The sequence below is a fragment of the Camelus bactrianus genome, chromosome 15 (assembly GCF_048773025.1).
Source record: "Camelus bactrianus isolate YW-2024 breed Bactrian camel chromosome 15, ASM4877302v1, whole genome shotgun sequence".
NCBI classification, from domain to species: domain Eukaryota; kingdom Metazoa; phylum Chordata; class Mammalia; order Artiodactyla; family Camelidae; genus Camelus; species Camelus bactrianus.
The window spans coordinates 15,759,460-15,766,322 of NC_133553.1; positions in this window are offsets into that span (position 1 = coordinate 15,759,460).

The following is a 6,863-nucleotide window of genomic DNA, read 5'->3' on the forward strand; positions in this document are numbered from 1 at the left end:
GAGGGAGACTGAGTTAGAGGTGAGAGTGAAGTGTGATTTAGACTAGACAGGACTCATTCATACGTGAAAATCATTATACTGCTGACATGAAATTATTATGCCCCGCATGTCACCGAGCTGCAGAGAAAGGAGGTAGAACAGAGTGGCTTGAAGGCACTGGTTGGAGGTAAATAAGGGCGTTTCTTTTTGTATCCCACTATGTTCAGAGTATTTAATAATGTGCCTACCAAATTATCAATATTGTTGGCAATTAGGAGGAAACTGAAAAAAAAATGAGGATGCTATGAAAAAGCATGTCTTCGGCAGTTCCGCAAAGAATGCTCTAAGGGATAAATGCTTTGCCAAATACATGAATTCAACCCACCTTTCCACCTTATTCCCGTTCCCTGCGCACTTTTTCAGGGAGCTGGCCAGACCTGGTGCTTCTCCAGTGATGGGGCTTTGCGCTTCATTTCAACACAGCCAGCTGGGAGTGGCAGTTCCCACCCAGAGCATTGTGCTTTCCCAAGATTTGAACGGGCAAGACAAGTCAAATGCCGTGAGTGCGAGGCTCAGCGACCAGGAGAACACAGCGAAAAGCAAGCCTCCGTCCTGAGCGGGCCTGGGGGTGACGTCTGGGGTCGTGAAGGTGAAAGCAGAGAAGCAGGCGGCGACATGTCCTGTAAGAGGCGCCGGGCAGATGGGAGGTGGGACATCGCTGTCAATTGCCCTGAAGACCGACTTTCTTTTGTGATGAGGATGGTTGTCACAGCCCCGCTACGTGATTGGGTCAGAGGTCCCCCTCGCATCGGGACACAGCTCGGCAATCCAGGCGTCGGTTTTAACACAGAGTAGGAGGCCTCCCTCTGGGCTGGGACCTCCGATGCCTGGATGCCTGGAGTCACAGCAGGCATCCACAGAGCTCTTCCAGTTCCTCGAGGAGCTCTGTGGGGTGCAGCTAACCTGCAATGAAAGAAGCAAACGTAAAGGAAGGAAGGAGTCCTTGACAATCAGCATCATGGATTTAAAAATTCTCTTAATTATTGAGATGACATCTTCTTCAGAAAAGCAGATGCCTCGTTTGGGACCGCAGTGGTGTCTGGACTCGCTGAGTCTCGCCCACTTGGGGAACTGCGTGCTCCCCGTGGCTGGTTTCACGGTGGCATGTCTGCTTTAGTCACTTTTGGTATCACCAAAGTCTGAGCCACAGACACATGAAAAGCTGAGTCTGACAAATCAAGGCAGCCGTCCCTGCCATTCCACACCCTTCTTTGTGTGGTCCATGAATACATGGGGATTTTTTTTTTCTCCATATGAATCACTGCTTGTCAAACATGTCACTTCTGTTCCATTATACATAAGTGTTTAGACATTTTGGGTTTTGTTAACAATAATAAATGAATAAAATACAGGTTAGGAATCACCAAGGATGCACAAGAAGCCCAGAGATTTTAAGTCTATTTGTTTTTCCATCTATTCATCCATTTATTTATGTCTGTTTCCCAGTCTGTTCTATCTGTGCCCCAAGCCTTGATGATGATAAAGAAACTTAGCCCTGAATTCTGAATTCTATGGCAAACAAGAATGACGCCTCTGTAGGTACAGCAACTCAGACACAATTCCCCCGGCAGGACTTGGGGAAGCAGCAAAAAGGCAGATGAGATTACAGGTAAGTCCAGGAGGAGCAAACAGAACATTAAGAAGTAACAAAATAACAGTGCATAAAATGTTTCGATGGCCAGCCAGGCAAAGAAAAATGTCTCTAATTTGCTGTTTCAATTTTGACAAAGCAAAATGAATTCACAATCATTCCACTGAAATTTCAGGGGATGGATTGACTAAAAAAATTAAAGAGAAAATGCTTAATGAGCATTAATAATATAGTATGTATTAATATTTATATAAGACTTTATATAAAGCATTATTTAGTGTGATGGCATTACTGGAAAATCTGCAAGCAAATACACACACACACAGTCTTTCAAAAGTTTATCATAAAATTATCTTGTTTTCCTTAATTTTGAATTCTCTTAAATACTGTTTGCAATGGAAATACTATATATAATCTATCAGTCTGTCTGTCTGTCTATCTATCTATCTATCTACGTATCAACTGGTCATGAAAGCCAATCAGGAAAACTGTCCGTCAAAGCTGGAAGGCAAATTAATTCAAATTACATTACCAAAATCATAGCACAAGCATCAGGAAATCTTTTTTTCCCTATTTGTTTTACATCTGAATCTGGATGAGGATATAGGCAGTCTGGGTTTTCAACTTGGACAAAATCTGGGAAAACTTGAATTGGTCAAGGGAATCTGAAGTGAGTGAAGCAGGTAAACAGTCTTACAAGATCCCTGCACTGAGACCAAACCTGCAAGTGCACAAGGGAAGAGTCAACATAGACACAAAGCAGATGGAGATCAAAATGTTAACTTTATTTTTTAAGCTGAATTGAAGGACACAGTTTATATATAAGCCTAATGGACTTTTCTCATGTTTTAATGCCGTCTCTTCCCCTACAAGTCTGCTTCTCTCTCGGTCACAGCTGGAGTCAGTAAACTGCAGGTCTGGTCAGCAGGGCAGGCGTGTCCGGGGGAGCACATGTGTCAGGGAGGAGACACGGTGACAGTGACACCCACACCTGCTGGGGCCACGCCCACGCAGCTGCTTCCTCCTGTCCCCCCACCACTGGCCCAGTCAGTCCCGCCTCCTTCCTGCCTGCTGAACGAGCGAGGGGCGCACCTGGAGAAAGACATTGGAAGTAAAGGCCCCATGTTTTTATCTCCAGGAGGCTTGGAGTTTCCTCTCTTTTATGGGAACTTAAGAAATATTGGTTAAAGTATTTCCCCCAATACTCTCCATCTTCTTTGTTGAGAACTCATGGCGGGGAGAGAGAAGGCATGATGCATTGTCTTTGATAATTTCTACCTTTTACTAAATGTTGTATTTTGGGATAATTTTAAATTTACAGAAAAGTTGCAAAGACAGTGCAGAGAGCGCCTGTGTGTTCCTCTCTCAGGATCTCCCGTTGCTAACATATTATGTTACCACGGTGCATGAGTCAAAGCCAAGGACCCGGCATTGGCACATCACTCTGACCTGAATTCCAGACCCATTTTCAACCTATTTTTAATGTAGAACCATCAGGGACATCAGTCTTGGTAAGAGAACAGCCCCTTTCTTTCTTAAATCCTCTGACACTTCCTTGAAGGCCTGTGACTTGCCCTGATGACGGCCGGAGAGCTGGGGAAGAGAAACCTCCATGTCCTGATGGATCTGGAACACAAAGCAAAAAGGCTTCATTGTTGCAAAAGCGGGAGGCATCCTTGAATATGCAGACCATTATTTGTACTAGTAAAATCATTTTTCTGCTTAAAGAAACTGCTGTAAATCAGGAAGAAAGAGAAACTCCTGCTTTCCCCCCAAAACTGTTTGTTCTTTAAATTTTAAGCTATCCCAGCACCCACAGAAGAGCACACCAGAACGTGTAAGAGCCCAGTGGGTTTGACAGGGTGGACACCAATGTACGCACAGCGTGGATGAGGAGTGGAGCATGGCCAGCACCCCAGAGACCCTCAGATGGTCATACAGTCACCTCCTCCTCTATCCCCTCAAGGCGGCAACTAACCTGACTATTCCTTCCCTTGCCTTTGTTCATAATTTTACAAACTATACATATATCTTAAAGACTGTAGTTTCCATTTGCTGGTGTTTTTGTAACTTTATATAAAATAAATCATCAGGAAGTTCCTTTTTGTGTCTGAGTCCTTTTGCTTAACACAGTGTCTATGAGATCCATCTGCATGACATTTTGCTTGTATTTTTAGCTTTCCCTTTTCGTTGCTGCATAGTATTCTATTACTGGAATTTATTCCCATTTATTTATCCACCCATCTGATTGGTTCACAGTTTGGGGTTATTCATAACAGTGCTGCTCTCTGTGCATGCATTTATGTATACGTCTGGCAATTCAAGTGTCAGGCCATGAAGGAAAGTACCTTAGACTTTAGCAGGTAACTTCAAATTGCTTTCTAAGATGCTTGTATCAGCAGGGTGTGAAGGTCCAGCTGCTCCTCTTCAACTCTGACTTTTATTGTGATCAGTATGGTTCATTTTAACCACTTTGGGTGATGTGTACTTGTAAACGTTTTAAGTGAAATATGACATCTATCTGAAGATCCTGTAAGGCCTTGAAAAACTCCTTTCTGGACAATAAATCCTTTAATATCTTTACAGACAGATACTGTCTGCTGCAAGGAACTATCCAAACCCTCTACTCTTATGGTAGAATGAGGGTGACTTGGATAATAGGTCAAAACGATGACCTGTGTTCTCCACGGTTGTGAGTTCAGGGTTCAGTGCCGTGGTGGTCAGGCATCTCAGGATCTGATGACAACCCTCAGGGCAGCCACTGTTAAGGCAGGAAAGAGAGAGAGCTCAGCCAGGTCCGAACGGCCACAGGGAGGTTGTGGGACCACATTTGCAGGGAGAGATGGGACCACTTCCGTGCACGGCACCTGTCTCCCTTGGATAAAATCCTTGGAGAGCAACAGCTAGGATTTATACGAATATTACAGCAAAAGATGGCACATCAGTTAAACATATAGTCATCTTTTTCCTAAGCATTAATTGATCGGCTTCGGGCATTAGAATTGCAGGCTAGGGTATACTATATGTGAGCATTTTATTTTTAAATTTTAAGACTTAAATTTTTTCCCTGGTTTTCCAGGCAAGCCACTTAAATACTTTATAACTCCCTCCATATGTGCATCAGGGAGAATTCTCTTATCTCGCTGGGATATAATTAATCTTTGGATCTGTACCCACAGAGACAGAATTAGGTACAGTGCAATGCCAGTGACTCTGATAATTTTGGCTTACAGTTCTTGGTACCAAGGGCAACATTATTTGTTTGGGACACACATGTGCCACCCAAAGTTCCTGAAAAACCTATAACCCTTTTCTCTACATAGTGCTGCCGAGTCATATAATATGTTGAGAAGTAACAAGTAGAGTAATGGGTGAAGAATTAGCTTGAAAAGTCCAGCTGGAGCGATGTTGGGTTTTTGTAGAGAACAGGCACATCTCTCAGTGGCCGGTGGTGAGGCCCCGCCCTCCCGAGTTTTCTTAAACTGGCACTGTTGACTTGCTCTTTCCTTGGGGGCATCCTGTGCCTCGTGGCATTTTAACAGCATCCCTGGCCTCTACCTGCTAAATGTCAATAGCGCCCCTCCCTCAGCTCTAACAAAAAGCATATCTCCATAATTTCCAAATATTCCTGGGGGGGCAATTTTGAGAACTACTGGTCTACACTAATATTCTTTGCATATAGGAGGTGGGCAATAAATGTTTGTTGACTTAATGGAGGAATAAAAGATTAAGCTAAATCTTGATCTTTTATGCCTCTTATTCAATCTTTAATAAATCATAGAATGAAGGTTTTTTTCCACTTAAATTTATGGACAGAAGTAAACTTGGCAAAATAAGGAAGAGAATCATTAAACTTAGTCAGCATTCTTTCAAAATTATTGCAAACATGTGAACAATAAAATTGAATCTCAAAAATCTAATTCAGTGCTTTGCCTAAAATTTGGATTGTGGTCTGTGAGGGGAGCTGGGACACACGGCTGGGCTCTCACACCTGTCACTCCTCAGGCAGGTCGCCACGGACAGGTCGCTTCATCCTTTTAAACTTCAGTTTCCCTAGCTATTAAAAGGTCAGAGGACAAATATTTACAACTGGGAAATCAGGTTTCACCTTGAGAGTCAACATCTTTTTGTAGCAAAGAGGCACAGTAATGCGTGGGTAGTGTGGGCAGTGGTTTGTGTGAAGGGTTACATTGCCACAATATCAAATTAGGCAGTGATTCTAATTTCAAAGTTGTGTTTTTTCAATACGTAATTCATTAGGGTATTTACACTATTCCGGAGGATTAGCAGACCATGCCTTAGTCTTGTGTAGATAAGGAAATCAAGCCCTATAGGGGCAGAGGGGGGAAAGGGGACTTGCCCACGGCAGCAGAAAGGAGATTTAAACTTCCACCGATTGACTCACACCACCTGAGACCAACCAAGACAGACTCGTGATGTCAGAGAAATTACTACTTTAAGGAGTTAAAAGCCACAACTGCACCAAAGGTTTCCAACAGAAGAACTTGAGAGAATCTCTGCCTTTCCTTGATTTTCTAGCAGCAGGAAGGGGGGACTGCCTGTGAAAGGGTCCCAGCTGGAACGCCTGTGCTTTACCCACCCCGTGTGAGCTGATGCCTAGCGGCGCCTCCAGGTGCAGCCTCCTCCAAGGCGCGCCGTCCTTGCCCGGCACGTGCCAGGGCTCCTCGCTCTTCGCTGCAAGGGGGTCATTCAGGTGGGTGTGCCTGGAGGCTGGGGTGGGGGGGGGGTGGACAGACAGCACGGGGAGCGGGGGGAACACTCCCGGGAGTGATGCTTTGTCTCTACGTAATGAACTTAGCCGCCTGCTCTGCTGTGCCTGTGGGAAGCCGGTCACTTTGTGTATCTTAAATTCCTGAGATTAACTAATGCTGTGCATTTATAGAAACGTAGTTCTAATGACAAATATAAACAAAATATGTGTTTTTTGGTTTCCAGTCCAAGGGACTTACTCGATGAGTGGCAGATAAGGGAAAAATACCTCCAATTTAAGACTCTGAGTGTTTTGAGGGGAGGCTCTCTGCGCCGCCACCTGTGTTTCCTCTCTCGGTGAGTGACAGCAGCGTCACCCGCTCGCAGATCGCCCAGTCGCTCAGCCGCTGACCGCGTGTCAGTGGCTGCGTCCCTAACCGCGCCACGTGCTTGTCCCGCGGTCTGTGCCTCCCCACCTTCCAGTTCAGGCTAATTCTGCCACCTCCGTCCGCCCCACCCCTCC